The 19,800-nt window shown below is 36.3% G+C and overlaps 1 long non-coding RNA gene across 2 annotated transcripts in view; it reads left to right on the plus strand.

The window, feature by feature from the left end:
- LOC143662657 (uncharacterized) overlaps positions 1 to 19,800 on the plus strand; it is a 129,558-nt gene that overhangs the window by 85,730 nt on the left and 24,028 nt on the right. Inside the window, exons 2-4 of one of the 2 annotated variants that reach the window (XR_013165524.1) lie at positions 8,903 to 9,028; positions 10,992 to 11,079; positions 16,927 to 17,147. This is a non-coding gene — a long non-coding RNA (uncharacterized LOC143662657). Of the gene's footprint in view, positions 1 to 8,902; positions 9,029 to 10,991; positions 11,080 to 16,926; positions 17,148 to 19,800 lie in introns of those variants that run through there. The other variant, XR_013165523.1, reaches the window with a different exon arrangement.

Genomic DNA, 19,800 nt, shown 5'->3' on the forward strand with positions numbered 1-19,800 from the left:
AAGGTTGAAGGAATTAAAAAAGGGAGGTAGCGTGAAACAGCTCTCTTTTCCAGGTACTTCTTGCTCTTCCCTGCAGTCTAATTATGTAAATCCCAAGGATATTGCCTACCACTTCCTTGTACGTATTTGGGATTTGAAAAAGTTGCCCCCAAATAATAATGATGATAATAATAATAATAAAAACAAAACAAAACAGGGCAAGTTGAGCAGAGAGGAAGAGGTATGGATTAGGAGTCCTGTCAATGCAGTATGGAATGTAAAGGATCTGCTTTCCAGTGGGAGGGTGAGATGAAAGCTACCAGCAGCAAGAAATATTATTCTTTTTCTTCTCCTACTAATATTAAACACTGTAGGAAGATCAGAACACGATCATAAAGATATCAAGAAGAATAATTCACAATTACAAAGGACATGTTTTTTCAATTTAAAACTTTTTTTGAAGTCCTACTTTGAATTATGACATATTTCTCAGCTCATATGTATTTTTTAGGTTAAAGGGACACTCCACTACCTAAAGGGTTTCAAAAAAGGAAAAAAAAAAAAAGGAAAGAGAAGCAATGGCTCTGTTTACTTTTGAATACTTGAGAGAAAGCGATGTTTTGTTGCTTTGAATTATTGCTCTAAAGCTGAAAATTTCAGGTACTGGCTCTAATCAGACAGCAACTGGTTAAAATTACTGCTGGATTTTGTATGCTAATTTTTAATCAGTAATACAGGATACTCTCACATTCATATAGGCTGACTGGTCGTAAATATGTATATATAATATATGTAATATATATATATATATAATTTTTTTGGCGAACATTGATTTTTTAAATCCCATTCCATTTGAGTCATTTGGGTAGGAATATTCATACAGAACAAAAAGAACGAATTTCTGTTTCATTTACAAAGCTGTTATATGTTTGGGGTAGACTTTTGCACACTTCCTTTTGTCATATGTATGTAACCATTTTAGATTTTTAATTAGTGCTTCTGCTAAGAATAAGTGCTAATTGAAAGAACAAATGAATTGAGGTGTTGGGGTGAGCTTTAGGAGCTCAAAGCCCAGTGACTCAGAGAAGCAGGTGTCAGAGAATGGAAAGCAGCCCCACCAGCTAGCCCAGGGCCTGGGTAGGGGAGGCGTGTGTCCAGGGCCCAGCCCCAAATCAGAACCTCTGGGGGATGAGGGCATTCAGGGTACCTTCTCTTATGCAGACAGAGCCCGCTCTCTGCTTAAAAGAGGGTAAAAGATTACTTCTATGCAAATTTTTAGAATGGGTAAGAAGCAGGTGTCTAGGAGAGTCTGGCCGCTCTCCTCTTTTTCCCAACCTTAGATCCTTTTTTGTGGAAGTGATCAAACTGGAGGATGTCCCTGCTGGTTCTCCTGCAGGCCCAGGCCTGCAGCCACAGCCACTGCTGCTAGTTCAGAGGCAGCCCTGGGAATCTAAGACATCCGTGTTAGCTTGCAAGCTGCTGGAATGTGATATTACCAGAAATGGAGCAACTTTTATAAAGGGGAATTTAATAAGTTACAAGTTTACCACCCCCAACGGCAGACGCTGTGTGAGGTATTAGGGATGTGATGTGAACACGGCAGGCATGGGCCCTGCCTTCATGGAGCTTACAGTTTGGCCTTGTACAGCAGCGTTAAGCTCAAGTCTCAGCTGGAGTGACCCCATCTGTAAAACTGGTATACTAATCAGAATGCCACATGATGCGACAATGTGCAGTCCAGTCAGAGCAGACAGTCAGTAAATGTGCTCTTTTTTTCTCTTTGCACAGCCTGAAACTTAATAGTCTATGTAGAAACTTTGGAAAAACAATAGACAGATGGTCAGCTGCAGATTCCTTGTACATATAATCAGCACTGCAACACCTTCTTTATCATCTAGTACTCTCCCTTTATTCCACCACATGTTTCCTTTTGGTGATGATTTCATTTTTTCCTCCAAGGTTGTCCTTGATGTTCTTTTTAACCTAATTCCACCCACATGCCATATGCTAGAGGATGGCGGCATGGAGGAGAGGCGCTGAGATTTGTTCTGCCTCCTGCACCTGCCTGGGGCTGGACCTGCCTATATATAGATAGAAATGAGTAGCAGGAATCTCTGAAATGTCAGGCCAAGGGAACAGGCAGGTCTCCTTGCTGTGTTTGGGTGCGGCGTGATAGCAATAGACTGACAGAGCGGTGCTCTGTGGTGCTCTCAGAGCCCCTGCCCGTGATGCCATGACTCCCATTCTGCTCTCCTCTGTGACCATCCAGAGCTGCCTTGATGAATATCTCAGAACTGAATTCAAAGCAAGCGGGGAGCTTCGGGATCTTGCAGCTGCCTTTATGATTGTGCGTGCAGCCTCCAGAGTTTTATGGAACTGGTTCATAACTGCCTTCCTCCATGGGCAAGCTGTGTCACCTCTGGCAAGCCTGCAAGAAGTGGGAGCCTGTGTTTCTTCATCTTTAAAATGGAGTGCAAGTAATAACCTATTTCACACAATAATGACCAGCTCAATACATGGGAACCTCACCCTTTCTGTTGCTTAGGTCAAAAGCTTTGTTGTCATCTGTAATATTTTTCTTTCTCTCCTAGTCCATATCTACCTAGTGTCAAATCTTATCTTCTCTATCTTCAAAATAAATTGAAAATCCAAATCTAACCACTTCCCTCATTTCCTTCTGTTCCTATGGCATCCACTCATAGAGGCTTCTGTGTCACAACCACGTGTCTTTCCTGTCTCCCTATTTATTTTGTCCACAGGACTTATTTCCATTTAACATACTAAATATATTTATAAACCTACTATATGTATATCTATATGGCTATATATGTCTTTGTCTGTTTTCTCTCTCTCTCTCCTCTCTAGACTATAAGCTCCATGGCGACAGGGATTTTGTACACTGCTAAGCATACTTAGCAGTGTACAAAATACTAAGCCCACACCAGAAAATGAAGTTAGGTATATTTATACCATTGGCAGATTAAGTATTGGGTGTTTTGTTGGGTGTTTGTGGTTTATTGTATAAAGGAAATGACAGAACAGTATCAGGCTAGATATGTCAAGACCACCCGATGTGGGAGAGAGAGAGGGAGGGTCACGGTGGAAGATTAGGAACTCTGTTTTGCCAAGTGCAGCTTAATTATGCATCTGTTTTTATGAATCTTATAAGCATAGATCCAAAATAGGGAAAATGTATTTCAAAGGTGAATGTGGAGGAGTATGGTACTAGATATATAAATTATCTAAATGCTGAGAATTTGCATTTTATTCATTGAACTATTCCGTAATATGATCATTATCTCTATAACACCCAGGACCCAAAAAGACTGACTTGTGAAATGAACTTCATTTCAGTGATAGAAAAAATAATTAGCATTATTAAATTATATTTTACCCCCATATTTTTCATTGTTTGATTGAAAGATAGGAGAGGAAAAGAGTATTGTCAAGGTGCAGATTGATAATTTAATTTATTAAAACACAGCAGCATTTATAGGAATGGGAGAAGACCTCAGTGAGGGTCACTGATGTCCCTGTGCCCAAACAAGACTTTGACTTTTCCAATCAAAGTACTGCAGATTCTATTTCAGACTTCCAGAAGCAAGATGTTTTATGTTCCAAGCTTGTTTCAAACTAAATGGGGATCTCTTTGATTCAAAGTTGTTTTTATCTATCACATGTCCAACATATTCTGTGAGTGTGGTATATTTTAGGGCAAATTTCAAGTTTCGGTGCTATTAGATAATTTTGAATTATGAGCAAAATTACGTTTTGTAACAAATAAATAAAAATTTAAAATATATTTCTCCCCATATTGTGACCTTATCATACTGTTTTTAATATTGGGAAAATAAGATTTTCAGTTCTTCAAACTGTTGAAGATATGTCGGCAAGAGAGTATTCAATGAACCATGAGGAAAGATGTCAAAATTCACACCATTGCCTAATTAAGCATTTTCTCCAAACATATTCTCCAAAGCATCAAAGTGTTTGTAAATTGTCTGCTGCTTATTATTGGAAGTACACATAGAAATTAACTCTTTTGCATCATTAGGATGGATAGATATGTTTTATGGGGGATGTAATTGTGAAAATATTACCTTGGTTTCTCAATTAAAGTCATGTTCCTAATATGAACATTAATTGCTTCAAGGAAAAAGTATACACTGGTAGGATGCATGGTAAAGGCATGAGGAAGAAAAAGACTATCAGTTTCATTATTACACTGTGCATAAATTAAAATTTAAAAGTTAACCATATTATAAGTGCTGTAGGCTAGCTTGTAATTTAAAGACCCCAATAAAGAATATTATGAACAAACTGTTCTGCAATACAACGAATATTTCTATTCTAAACTATCCATTAAAAAATTCTTATCTCATGTTGTATTTGATTTTTTCAAAGCCAGGCAAATCTGTGGGCATATATTTTAAAATTAAATACAGTATTTAGTTTAATAGGATGGAAAATACGTTTTTGGTGTACCTATACTGTTGCTGTAGTGTCTAAATCTTAAAAAAAAAAAAAAAAGTAATTTCTTGGAGCTAATTATCCTTTACGTGGATAATAACACTGCTGTAAAAAGCTATTAGGTTTATATTTGGAAGACGATAGACACTCAAAACCTTGTACAATTTAGAACCAGAAATGTAAAGGAGGGCCCTAAGGCTAAAAGAAGCTCAGGGAAAAGGACCCAGAGAGATGTTAGAACTGCAGATTAATTAACCCTCAGATGAGTCTATTTATACGAAGGAAATAAGGAAATCATATGGAAATCTGTAGCAGCTCGGTGGTTGTTTTCTAAGCTATGACTATACTGAAACCTGAAATTGCCCTTCTATAATTCTTTCCCTTACTTGAACTAGTATAGTAAAGAAAGGCAATGAGTCGACTGTAATTGTGTATTAAATCAGAGTAGTCTCTGCTATTTTGTAAGGTTGTAATTGACCTTTTTAAAGTTCTTTTACCATGCAAGAGCCTTCATGAATTTCTTGTTCTCCTTCCAAAATGAAGCTTTTTATTTTGTTATGCTGCTTAATTACTGTTTATTTGTTATAGTTCCTACAGTAAATACATATGTACAATCACATAATTAAATTAGACTCTGTAATTATGATGTGTGATTGTGATATAAAATTTTCTGCTTAAGCTTTATGGAATGAAATGTCCCAAGTATGCACATCGCATTCAAAATCTCAGCGATGACTTTTTTAATTTGTTCCTTTTCAAAACCATTGAATGATTTCTGTACTTCGTGTTAAAAAATTACCTTTTATGCAGTTTGTAGGCTGAGTTATATGCGTTCTTGCTAGCTGTCTTTGAGACTACATATTTAATGTCCTACTCTGGCTATTTGTGGAGAAGAATGGAGTAGGTGTTGCTTCTGGGGACTGTTTGGCAAACACCACCAAAGTCCCTGAAGAGGCTCTTCCAAAATTTTGGCATGATTGTATGGTTTGTAAAATTTGTTGTCTCTTTGCAGTCTTTCTTTCCATCACCCTTCCATAGTCAGTCAAATGCTGACTATGGGCATTTGTGATTAAGGCCTAATTGAGTTGGAAATATGTTTTGTTGGGTTTGATGAGACATGTGGCATGGCTTTCAGTCCCTTCCATGTACAGTTAAGTGTTTGCTTAATTGTCCTACCATTGGAATAGCTTCCTAGTCTGCTCTTCCTGCCTGCTGTGCCAATTCACCTGGCACCTTGACACAAAGCTGCAGAGCAGTTTGGAAACAGGCTTTGGTATGTTTCAATGAAACAAATGAGAAATTAGAAATTAGGCTCTTGCCTTAGATGTATATGATGGGTCACTTCTTTTGTCTTCTTTAGAGTTATTTCAGATTAAAAAATATATAAGTGTGAAAAAAATATGATGAAAGTGATTAATAAAATCAATAAAATTTATGCTAACATTGAGAAGATAATTATAGCCATTTTTTTTTTCCAGAGCACAGCAAAAGCAGAAGTTAATTAAGAGGGAGTGATAAATTCTAATAGAAGTAAAGAATAGGTTCTTACATTGGATCATATGATCACATGGGTACAATATTTAAATTTCTTGGTATTGAACACAAAATACTGATAACAAAAAATAAGATTTGTGTTATGCCTCTACATTGAGTTTATCAATGACACACTGTTAATGAGTGTCATTGATTCAAAGAACTCTTAAAATTAATCATTGCAGAAAAAAAAAACACCTTGAAATACTCATAACGTGAAAGGAATTGTTAGTATTTCCCCAAATGTGAAAACTGTTATAAAATATGCAACTTCTTTTTTTTTTTTTTTTAATTTTTTAAAATTTAATTTAATTTTTTGATTTTTAAATTAAAAAAAAATATATAGCAACAAACACAAACAACTTATGATCATTCCATTCTACATATATAATCAATAATTCACAATATCATCACATAGTTGCATATTCATCATTATGATAATTTCTTAGAACATTTGCATCAATTCAGAAAAAGAAATAAAAAGAATACAGAAAAAAATTCATTCATACCTTACCCCTTACCCCTCCCTTTCATTGATCACTAGCATTTCAATCTAAATTTATTTTTTATTGTTCCCCCATTATTTAATTTTTATTCCAAATGTTCTACTCGTCTGTTGACAAGGTAGATAAAAGGAGCGTCAGACACAAGGTTTTCACAATCACTCAGTCACATTGCAAAAGCTCTGTGGTTATACAATCATCTTCAAGAAATGTGGCTCCTGGAACACAGCTCTACATTTTCAGGCATTCCCTCCAGCCTCTCCGTTACACCTTAACTAAAAAGGTGATATCTGTTTAATGTGTAAGAATAACCTCCAGGATAACCTTTTGACTCTGGAATCTCTCAGCCATTGACACTTTATTTTGTCTCATTTCACTCTTTCCCCTTTTGGTCGAAAAGGTTTTTCTCAATCCCTAGGTGCTGAGTCCCAGCTCATTCTAGGATTTCAGTCCCACGTTGCCAGGAAGGTCCACACCCCTGGGAGTCATGTCCCACGTAGACAGGGGGAGGGCAATGAGTTTACTTGTTGTGTTGGCTTCTCCCTTAATTTTTTTTTTTTTTTTATTAATTAAAAAAAGAATTAACAAAACAATTAGAAATCATTCCAATCTACATGTACAATCAGTAATTCTTAATAACATCACATAGTAATATGCAACTTCTTAACTATGGGTTGAGAAGTTGAAAGGAATTTTTAGAACTATCAGTAATAGAAACCAAATTTCTCTTTACCATGATATAACAAAGGCCAGCAAACTATAGTCCATGTTTTTATACAGCCCGTGAGCCAATGGCTTTTACATTTTTGAATGATTGAAAAAGAAAGCATATTTTATAACATGATAATTTTATGAAATTCCAATTTCAGTGTCTATAAATAACGTTTTATTGGGACACAGCCAATCTCGGTCATCTGTGTGCTGTCTATGACTGTTTTTGTGCTGCAATGGCAGGGACGGGTAGTTGTGACAGAGACTATATGGCCCACACAGCTTAAAATACATACTATCTGGCTCTTTATAGAAAACATTTGCCATCCTCTGATTGTAGATGAAAAACTAAGTGAATTCTCTTCATGATAAATTATATTCCAAAGCTTTTGTCATATAAATACATGATCAAAGAGTATGCAGACAAAATACGTAAGAAAAAAGTGTTATAGAGATGAAACAGACATAATTTTAAAGTGTTTTGGTATAGTTCTGATTTTATGATGTTTGTGGTATTTGTCAGCCTTTCGAACTTTGTAGTTTATGATTTCTTTATTCTACTCTGAATACTTGCTTTCATTTCTAATTTTGTCTTTTTTACTTAAATGTATCCCTCCCAGGGATTTAAGCTCCAGGCACAACAAAAGTGGATACACCAGTATATAATAAACTCCACTTTCTCTCTCAACTGAAGCTTGAATGCAGCTCTCTTGCTATGTGTCTTTTCTAATTATAAACATCACACATTAGTCTGAAATTTGCTTCTGAGGGCAAATAAGTATCTAGGGTGAAATAAAGAAAAAATTCTGCTAAATGTTTTACCTTATTAGAACTTGACCCCCCGCTAGAACTTTCTCAAATATTGTTCCTAAATAGTGGAGACTGCTGATTTGAGTCTTGGAATGACACATTATTGCTTAGAGGGATTTTTTTATGATGAGGTTTAAAATGGAAATGCCAACAGTTTTAATTATGGTACCACTGCAGAGGGCACAGCGCATTAACATTATTGCATGAAAAAAATATCAATCTGCTCTGTGAATCTATTCAGCACCTTTAATATTTCTACTTGCATTTACAAAACTCACATTTAAGTTTTTCATGAAAGCAAAATAGGACTTTACAGATAGATGCCCTCTCAAGATGTTTCCGTTTGAATTCCTTATTTTTTAAAAAGGTGAGAATGTAAGGAATTGTGATTTCAGTACAATTCACATGGGGTTATCATTCCTTGCTATGGCCCTTCAGAGTTTCATACTTGATCAATTTTTCTAGAAGACAGACAGAATAATGATGAATTGAACATTCAGCTATTAGGCATTTAAGAGAATTTCCATTATAGATATTTAAATAACTCAATAAAGTGTCATTATAGAGTTGAATGGCGCCAATAGCTAAGATATTTTGACCCAACATGCTTTTCTTTTTCCTTTTTTTAATTGTCTATATATATAAGGCAGAAAGAAAACTGTTATATAAGTAGACTCTTTTTTGTGTCTTGTAAACATTTGATTCTATGCTATTGTAGAAGTATTTGCATCTGAGCTTAACCTCCTTCAAAACAATCAGATAGTTGTGATTATCCTGGACTGGTCCATTGCTAAATTAACTAAAGATAAACTAAACATGACTATGTATACCTTTCTATTTCTTAAGAATCTTAGAAATTTCATAATCAGAGGGGTCATTGAATCCATTTATTTCAGATCCCTCTTATACAATGAAGTGACTGGAACTTTGAAGGACTAAGAGAAGCATGAGCCAGTAATGGTGGAGCTAAGATTGAAGATCCGTGGTTTTGATACCTTCCCTCACACCATTTCAATTGCAAGGTACATAGTTCTGGTGCAGAGTTTTACTCTACAAAATTTTTATGGTAGAGGGAGAGATGGGTCTTGATAAAAGCTGAAGCAGCTTTTGAGTTAAAAATGCTTTTCGTTTTCAGATTTAATTGCAAAGATTTTCTGAAGCTTACGTGACGCAAGACGTATGCTTTCGCTAAACAACAAAACAATTGAGATTCCTAAATTAGACAGTGAAATCCAACAATCTGATCAATTTAAAGTTCACTGAATTAAGCATTCCATTTTTTGTCACATCGAGGTTATGACTGAAGTGAAGATTTAGCTCAAGTTTATAGCAAATTTTAGAGTATATTACAACTGTATGAATGCATAGTCCTAATTCTATAGCCCGAACACAATTATTCTGTATATTTGCTTGTGTATATACTTCTTTCTCATTTTTGTTTCATATCCCTTAAGAACAAGACTTCATTTAATGAATTTTACATCAGCAGTGGGGACAGATCTCAGATTCTTTTGATTCTTTTCTCCCATTATAAAGATGAGGAGGCAAACTAAGTGACCATAAAAGACCTTTGGAGGGAAAGTAGGGATGGGGGGTGGGGGGCAGGAAATTGGAAGAGAAACTTTAAAAATAGAGATGTCTGCATTTTTATCTTGACTCTAAATATGTGAAAATAGCAAATAATGGTCCACTAGGCAATGTGTGCCACTGTATCTAGCTGTGCTTTAAACAACTCTTTCTTGGTTACACAGTGCATGTCTGCAGGCACTGGAGCGATTAGGAAGAAAATGGCTCAATTGCAGTGAGAGGCAAAACCCGGCTCTTCTAATGGTCTCGAATTGAGATCAATGATGACACAGTTCAGTTATAACATTAGCTCCTGATGTCAGAGAGGGGTTAAAAATGGAACATAATGACTTTTTAGCAGATAAATTTGGAGCAATTAGAGGTCTGAGAATGTCTCTTTATGTAACTAAAAAAAATAATTGCTCTTAAATTATCTGGGTTACAGAGGCTGTTTCTTTTGCATGTTAGAAGCTGTTTTAAAATTCTATTGCTTCTCAATGTGGACTTAATCGACTGAGGGTCTAAACCCCAATCTCAAGTAGGACAAATTAGATTTTAAATTAATCTGAATCTAAGCATTTTAAAAGAGTAATAACTAATCATATAATGAATAAAGCAGAATGAAGAGATAAAGTGCATAAAATAACTCATTACAGGGCCTTGCCTACAGTAGACATTAAATAATCACATGTTGAATTAAATATTAAGTTCCTTCTTCAGTTATGGCTGAAGAGTAGCAAACTAGCTTAAACATTGGCCATGCCCGACGATCAACTGCCCTATCCCTCAAATATTAGTGTTTAGTTTGATGCATATATAAGTTGAATAAATTTAACTGAACTAAGCCAACACAGTTCTTTCACTGTCGATTCCATGGGTTAAATCTGTCCTTTTCTAAACCACAATGTGTGCAATTCGTTGCATGTTCCTAACCTGGTTCTTTGAAATCTATAGTGGCTCTGAAGACAGACAGTTTGAATTAAATTGCTTATTTTTGGAGTTGCATAAATGGACAACAAGAGGCTTTAGTTCATGCACATTCTATACAAATTGGCCAAGCTTTCAATTTAACTATCAAGAAACACATGAGACATTACATATACAAAAAGAAACTTAACATTATTTTTTTTTCCTCTTTCCCTGTGGCCAAATCTGGTCACTTTGTTCTATGTTTATTTTTTACTCTCTTGTTCCTTTTGTCTGTCTGTTTTCTGTACAGTCTTTATTCTCCCGGTTTGTTGTGGCATTTAAATTAATGTCAATATGGAGAAGGCATAAAGGGAGAACACGGGTTTCTTGTAGATTTATTGCTCATAGTTGCTATATATAATATGAAATTCTCTGTATTTTTTAAGCTGTAAGAGTTTTTTCCTGCTCTTAAAAGTTTTGAAATTATGTATCTTTGCATTTTAATAACAGAAGGCCAGTGAGCAGAAGTTACATCTCCTGAAGCCTGTAATGTTGCTGAGACAATGGTAGACTCGTTTGAGTCACAACAAACTTAAAGGTAAATATTATTATCTTTTATTTACAGATGAGGAAACCAAGACTCAGATATTTAAGTAATTTGCTATTTTTTTTATTTGGTATTTTTTACTATTAGGTTCAACGTGAAAAAGTAAAAGATGTATATCATTCACACATTTTAAACACTAATAATATCATAGAGATTCCTGATGCTTTGATGTTTACAGAATATTTTCAAGGGTAATAGCTTTTTGAATTCCAATACAAATCTTTTGCTGTGTGGATTTCATGTTTAAAGGTTTATGGGGTTGTAACGTGCTGCCCATCTTTCTGTATTCATAACAAACCCATGAATTTCACTTATTTTTAAAGATTTTCTGTATTTTGACTTCCTTAGACTCTCCCGAGGCTGAGTTCATATACAGCCAGAGGATCTCAGTTCTTCCTAAGGGCATATATCACCCTTGGTATGTAATCTAATAACCTTGTGAATTTCAGAGCTGAGATACTTTGCAGCTATGCATTTTGGAACCAAATGAACTCAACTTAAAATTTTATCTCCCCACCTCTCCCAGAATGATATTTTCCAGAAGTATAGGTCTTCCTTTTCCATTAAGCGAAAACTATAAAAATATCTTCTCTGGATGAGAAGAAATTTTAGCAGGCTATATTTAAGGTTGTTAATTCAATGGGATAAATGTCAGGCAACACAAAAATTAAGGTTCTGATCATTTATTACGTGGGGCTTCATCTTTTAATTGGGGTTTTAAAGTCACTTTCTAATCGAACTAAAACCAGTCCTCTCAGTTAATTTTACTTCATGTGTCTGTATTCATACATGAAGACTTCCTTTGCTAGACCAACGGAACTATAATATTTTATTGCTTTTCAGTTGTTAAGGGCACAGGAGCAAAAGTTTCTAGATCGGTGTTGATTACTGTATCCCTATGATTTGTGGCAGGCACCTAATTAATACAGAAACTTTGGTATTAGTTCTATTCTGTAAACACTTATACAGAAGCTACCAAGTACCCGGCACCATGTTTTAACAGCTGGATGAATAAAAATGGATGACATATTTCCTGTTCTCAGAAGATCTTAGAGGGTAATGGAGAGTCAGACGTATTAAAATGATTATTAGATGAAAGGGCATTTAGATGAACTCTGGCACCTGATTGGATGTTGTTTGGATCACCAGACTTTCCAAGGGGCACACAAGTGTTTACCTATCACTTTCCTACCATCTATTGGCACTTTAAAGGAACAAGGAGATTTGTAGGGGCCACATGGTGATGCTTCAACAACAGGTTGGTTGTTGGCTCTCTAAAGCCAGAATGAGTATTCATAATCTGAGAACTCTTCCGTTTCCACCCAACCATGTTGTTTCAATATAAAGAAAGAGTGAAGAGAACCGTCAGACAGTTGAATCAGCGGGGTGGTATTTTGTTGTCAGATCACCTTCATAGTTTTGTGTTCTAAGGAATTTCCTTGACTGGCCCGTGAGAGTCCATGATCAGAGGGGGTTTGGATCCTTCCAGTGTTTTCATTCTCAAATATGGCTTTATTTTCTTTGAACCAGTGTAGCAAAAGAGGAGGAGGGACTGGATTGACGGGGTAGCTGGATTCTGTGCACTAATACACACAGGTCTGTCCGCCAGTGTGGCAACAGTTCCATGGAAATTGTCTTGCTGTGAGAGGTGGCCACCTCTATAGCATCTGTAGACACAGCAGTAGGATCCATTCAGGAACCAGAGCCAGATCCCAGAAATAAGTATGTTATGAGACCCTGGATAGAAAAAATGATCAGTAGATCACAGGGCAACATTCCAGAATTAATGGAGGAAATAAAAACCAATGGATAGACAAATGCTTTCTCTATTGTCTAGTTTTTGCTTCCCATAATTTTCCAGGTTTCTCCCTCTACCCTGCCAACACCGTTGACAGATATAACATTTATCTAAGTACAGAACAGCTGTCTATGAGGATATAACACCCTCACCTCCCACATTATGCCACCAAAGATGCAGCTCACATTCTCAAGGGAAGCTGAATCTGAAAAAAGAGAGTGTGTGCCACCCCCAAGGTTTTCTGTGGGACATAGGACGTGCAGAAACCTAGAAATGTGTCAGCTAAATAGTCTGCTGAATACACCGATGGAAGGGCTGGGTAGCACAAATGTTTAGCTCAGTGACTGAGCTCAGCTGAAAGTAAAGTACGTGAGCTGATGATGCAAATGAGATTTGCTTCAATTTTAGCAGCTGTCTCAGCACCAGCCTATTTTAGTAGTTTCAGGTAATACAGACTTTTGAATATATCAGAAATATGCCTTGGCTATCCTTTCTCATTTTCTCTAATTTCGTGTCCTAGTTAGGTTAGAAGTCTCTCCCTTGATAACATGGGCCCTGGAGGTTAAATGAACAATTGAACTCTAGCTCATCCTTCTTTGAATTAACCTGCTGTTCTGAGAAGCCATAAATGGTTCTTCCAAGTTAAGCAAATGTAATCTTAATGTAAAGCTCCTGGAGTTGGTGAGTTTAGTCTTTTTATCATTAGTGGTTTCCCTCTCCTTATAGCAATATTTTATATCGAGGTTTTCTACTGCATTTTCCCTATTTATGATTCAGTAGAAATTGAATAGACAGTGTAGGGGAAAGTTGTCTAGAAATCTTTTGAATTAGATATGATCCAAAAATCAATATAGGAATGTGGATTTATTGCGCTGGAACTTCTCTGGATTTTATATGTCCTTTGAGGGCAAAGATCCTGCTTTATAAATCACTGAACCCCATACAGATTCTGTCACCATACTTTTAAGCAGGGAAGATTCTCAATGAATAATTGTTGGAAAAATGTAAGTGCTTTTGAAGCAATATATACATATACATATATATATATGTGTGTATATATATATTACTTTAAAGAATGAGTTACCTCAGGAAATGTAAAAATGGTGAAATATAATAGTTTATATTTTTAATCCCTTGCCAACCTCTTCAAATTAGTTTTATCAGCATCTTTTTAATAAATATTTGTAAGGAACTGTTTGTTAATGAATTAGGACTCAGACTTTCCTTCAGAGTTAATGTAGTATGTTTTAGGGAGATAAGAGAGGGAAGATATTTTGTAATTTGTAAAGCTGAAACTCCTTCAATCTGGATTTGGCATTTGCCAGCCAGATATACATTGGTGGTTCTTACACTCCTGAATAAGATTATTGAAGAAAAAACTGCTGCATAGTCTAATATAAAGTTTGTTATGTGGATTTCCCCCCAGAAACCATTATTTTTGGAATGAGGTAATTGAATACTTTTCTTCTTTCCCCTACTACTTACCCAATTTTACCCCCCTTCGTGTCCATTAGAATAATGTCCCTGAAAATTCTGTTTGTGTGTAAGTTGATTTTTTCTTTAATTATTCAAAACACATTCCTGTGTTGCTGTGGTAGCAATGCTGTCACACTCTGATATTTTGTTTTTCCCTTTACTATTCTCACGTTTTCCCAGTTAGAAGAAGGTTCGGGAGCTTAGGGTTTAAGTCTGTGCTTTGACCTAGATCACTCGCTTGGAGAAGATGCAGGAACAATTGAGCAGCCTTCTCCTCTCCCTTCCGCCTGCGTGAAATTGCCGGTCTACAGGCAAGCGTGCACACTGATAGGACTAACCCATCTTTTCAACCTAACACTAATTTGGGATTCCCCATCTGATGGGCACTCACACAATGATCTCTTTCATATGCAGGGCGGTAATTTCACACTAAACACTTCAATTATTTATAAATGGATCTCAGAGACAGCAACTAGCAGCTGGGCTATAGAGGCGGCTTTGGCTGAGGCGTGGCCAGTGGAATCACATGCTACTTTAAACAGTGTTATTAATATTTATGTGACTTGATCAGCTAGTTTAGATGCAGGTCTTCCCTGGCTGTGAGGAAGAAGCCTTCCTATTTTCACTCGCCTATAATTATACGCTGATTCTTTTTCCTGTCAAACTTCAAGGGTAATTGAAGGTCAAGCCCCTAGGCCAAAAAAATGTGCCAAACACATCCAAGCCAGGATCTGTTCTCTCATTTCCTTCAGGCCTTTGGGGTCTATAAAAGCATAGGTCTGAAAGTAGGCGAACTGAAGCTAAGCTGGCAATCCTGGGTAGTGATTCTGGTTTTAATTTTGACAAACTTGCATTGTATATGTGAATAGCAATAAATAATCTGGCATAAGGAAAACTGTCAAAACAGACTAAGCAATTCAGGTTAATGAATTTGACTCTGCAGCTTTGGGGTGGGAGGTGGAGGGAGGAAGATATATATATATGTCTTTTATATGAGTATATATGTGTGTGTGTGTGTGCGTGCATGTGTGTGTATGTAAATTATTTTTTCTGGCTCTTGCTTGTTGTCTGGAAAAAGTTTCCTTTGTTTTCAGTGAGTCTCGTCTGTATTACAATTTCAGGCAGGATCTTTAGAATCCTACTATCTATTAATGGAAGAATATATGGTATTGGCTTCTGAGAGCTCATAATTTCTCAAGGCAAATACAAATATAGAAAAGCTCTAGTGCTGATTAAACATTGGGGATTCTCTTGGGGAAAAAATTGTGTGAGTTTGTGTTAGAGTTTGTCTTCTGAATTTCCTATCTTGATGGTGTTCCTTCCAATGTGATTTCACAGCTCAAGCCGGTGACCTTGAACCTATAAGGTGCCCACCATTAGAGGGCAGCACAGATGCATTTTATTAGCAGTAAATCAGAGGTGACAGTTGATGCAGATATCCCTCATGAAGGTATTTATTATTAAGGTAGTGATACCAGCCTCAAGGCAGGTTTTATTATTTTTTTCCCTTCCCTGTGAGAAAAGAGATCAAACAAAAAGACTAACAGATTTAAAATGGATTTGGGAGGTCATTCAGGAAGTTACACTTATGCAAGTCTCAACCAGATATCAGGAACTGCCAAGATGTGCAAAACCAAAAGCAGCAATGTTTCTGAAGACATCTAGATGCCCTGGAACAACTGCAAGATACAGAAATCAGGAAGCTCTCTACCTTGAAGGACATTTAGAATGCCCCAAACAACCACTAATCATAATTCTTTACATGCAATTTATGCAGTCTTCCTTTTCTTTAAAAACCCTTGCTTGGAAGCCCCAAGATTAGACACAGTTTGGGTTGCTACCTGAATCTGTGCTCTCCAAATTGCAATTCTAAGACCCCAAATAAATGCATTCGTTGCTTTGCAGCTCAGTTTATTTCTCTGTTGAAACCAATTAAACCTGATTGGCAGTAGAAGCTCCTTGTAGCAAATGAAGTTATATCATAAAATGTCAATAGAGGAATACACTTAACTTTTCTGTAAAGTTATAATTTCTTATATTAAAAATGACTCCCTTTAGCTCCTTTTTCTGTCTTAACCAAATAACACTTGACCTTTCTGATTTAGTTTTCTCATTATCATTTGTCCCTTTGAGATTTGACTTGCATGTGAGTGTGGTTTTGGAAACTGTAGGTAAACACAGATTACTTCCCTCCCAATGAAGTCCAGGTTCCCCAGTCTTCCATGATCAAGCACTATAGCTAAGGTAGCATTTTGGAAAGGATGAATTTAAACACATACAGAACTAAAGAATTGCAATAATGATAAATCACCTTGTATGTTCTCTCATTTGTTGGCAATGGGTGTCTTAACTGCAGGCTGCCAGGGAGATGAGATATGGATAAATAATCCATAATTACAATAGAGTAGATGAAGATTGATGGTTTAAGGTAAGTTTTATCCTTTGGGATCAAAGAACTTTTCCTTTAACTTTCCTGAGGAATTATTTACAGGATAAATAAATACAGATGGTGTAACATGCTGTACACGTAAAAATGCTCCCTAACTACGCATTCCTCTCAGTAGATGAAAAATTGTCTCAGGAGTCAGAATGAGCTCAGCAACTGAAGGGGTAGAGCATAGAGCCCAGCTGGTGCTCCAGAACCTTGAGTGACCTGGGAGCATTCATGCCACAGGCCAGTGGACTGGAATCCAGGGTAAGGAGATATTCAGTTCAGATTTTAAACAACCAAAGCCTATGTCTTTCCTAATTCGTTGCTCTTTCCCCCTCCTTTTCTCTGATCTCCCAGCCATCTGCTTTCTGCTCAGGTAAGGCTTGACAGAAACAATTCAAGGATACTGAGTTTGAAAATAGAAACAAATATTAAATGTAGAAAGGTAGAAAGAATCAAGTTTAACTTGAGGGTTGTTGCAGCTAATTAGCATGTAGGCAGTGTTCTCACACTGAAAATGGTGAGATATTTGCTTGCTTTTTTATGGAGTGGGAATAAGAGATAAAAGGTGGGATATGTACTTGGGTGCCGGAGGCTTGAAAATATACCAACAAGGGAAGTAGAAAAGGTCAAAGAATTATTTGGTACACATTCTAGAGATTGACTGAATGAAAGCTTCTATCACTGAATTAATTTTTCAATCAACCAATCTACGTGTTGGTCAAGATCAATGTTCTCATTTTTTTCTACTTAGTCTGACATTTTTGACTCTTCTAAGTACTAACAGCTCTTGCTGAACTGTGTTTTAAGGAGCTTGACAAACAGTGAAAAACAGGAAACACAACCAGGTACACACACACACACAGCTTGAGTCACTATAATTCTTGCTGCCACTCTCAATCAGCACCATTGTTTTTAGCCATTAAATTGCATAGACTATGAGTTTAAAACAAATTATAACTTTGCATTACTCTACTTTAACTTTGGCCTGATCTGCTGGCTGGGGGGGCGGGTCGTGATTTGTCTGAACCAAGGCTCTAGGTACTTCCTATTGATGACATCTGAGCACAATGCTTAGAAGTGGGCAAGTGAGACTTTTCCACGAGAAGGTGATGAATGACTTTGGAGAAGAGAAGGGGTGGACAGGCAGCTTGGGCATCATATCCATGCCCTGAAGCTCTTTTTCCCAAGCAGGCTACAGAGTGGTGCCCACCTTGGGATGGCCCTAGGCATGTCACCCCATTGCACCATTCATAACACTGAATCCCCTTCTCTTTTTTTTCCTCTTGCCATTAGATTAAAATCTCTTTGTAACCAGAGGCAGTATTTTGTTTACTGGTAAGCATTTAATTTATTTAAATATAGCTTTGCAATTGACCCTTCATAACACTGAATCCCCTTCTCTTTTTTTTCCTCTTGCCATTAGATTAAAATCTCTTTGTAACCAGAGGCAGTATTTTGTTTACTGGTAAGCATTTAATTTATTTAAATATAGCTTTGCAATTGACCCTTTATGCTTTGTCTGTTCAGAGAAAACCATATTACATAAAAAGGCACAGCGGAAATATTTTTATGATGATTTTTGCATTTTCTGAATTTTTAATTGAATAACGTATACCTCTGAAAGGCCTGTCTCTTGGAATGAATGTAACCAATTTAGCCAATCAGAAACATTATTTTGCCCCCTTTCTTCAGCAGAAGAGGTCTTCAGTCAGTCCAAACCTGGATGTAGGCATCTCCTACAACTGCTGTAAGTCTTAATGACCCTCAGTGTCACCAGATTTTCTTTGCTTCTAAATTCCTAAGGTTTCAGTTAAGCTGCTTCCTCTTGTTCCCGACTCCATGAAAACAAAGAGCAGCTGGCCAACGTGCTTTGTTGAATAACCCTTTTTTCTCCTTGGCAAGCATTATTAGGTTTCTTCTTTACATTCCATTCAAGAAATGAAATGATCTCATTTTCACTGAGGTTGTATTTTAACTCTGAATCCTTTTTGTGGCTCTTTCAAAACCTCTTCAGGATCTCCTGACACTTTTGGGTTACTTAGAACTAGAGACAAATTTCTAGGCAAGGTCTGCCTTCAGCAGAGTGGAGAAGGACAGACTGTTTTGGTTTTGTGTGTTTCTTGCGAGCTATCCTCAGGTAAAGTGGTAAACCTACTTCTGAATTTCACATAGTTCTTCTCCTGTGAGAAATTCCATGTCTGTATTTCATTTATTTGAGATATATTGATTTAATATTTTCTGAGCCCATTCTTGGGACAAGGAGCTGGATAGTCAACAGTTTAAGATTCCTGGCCACAAAGAGATTATTGTAAGAGGAGCAATTCTCAAATGTTTTGATATCGGGACCCTTTACATTCTTAAAAATTATTGAGGACTCTAAATAACCTTCCTTTATTTGAATTTTATCTATTACTATTTAGCATGCTAAAAAATAAAACTCAGAAATTTGAAAATATTTATGACTTCATTTAGAAATAGCACAAACTCATTACCTGTTAATATAATGCATTTTTATGAGCAATAATTATACTTCCTGATGCAAATATTAATTTGATGATAAGTGTGGTATTGTTTAACATTTTTGAAAACATGTTTGATCTCTGACTTATGGAAGGCAGCTTAGTTCTCTTACCTGCTTTTGCATTCTGTCTGTTGAGATGCTGTTTTGGTTCAAGTATAAGACATGTAGCTGGAAAAGGAGAAGTATTTTAATAATTTTCAGAAAAATGGAAGATGTCTTCTTTAATCCTACACCAAAGCTCAGTAAGTGGTAGTTCTATAAACTTAGTGGCTATGTGGAATCTAAAACTCTATCAATGATCATTTCCTGCTATTACATTAAAGTTCATTGATTCAAAGATCAATGACTCTTTTACCAATGCATTGGTGATTTGGAAGATATTGGTTTATTTAGTTAGGCCGACTTCCAAATGCTGACACATGTCATTGTATTCTATCAGAAAATCACATTTACTAATGTCACCATTGATCTCAATAGAAAGAT

The sequence above is a fragment of the Tamandua tetradactyla genome, chromosome 18, assembly GCF_023851605.1.
Source record: "Tamandua tetradactyla isolate mTamTet1 chromosome 18, mTamTet1.pri, whole genome shotgun sequence".
NCBI classification, from domain to species: Eukaryota; Metazoa; Chordata; class Mammalia; order Pilosa; family Myrmecophagidae; genus Tamandua; species Tamandua tetradactyla.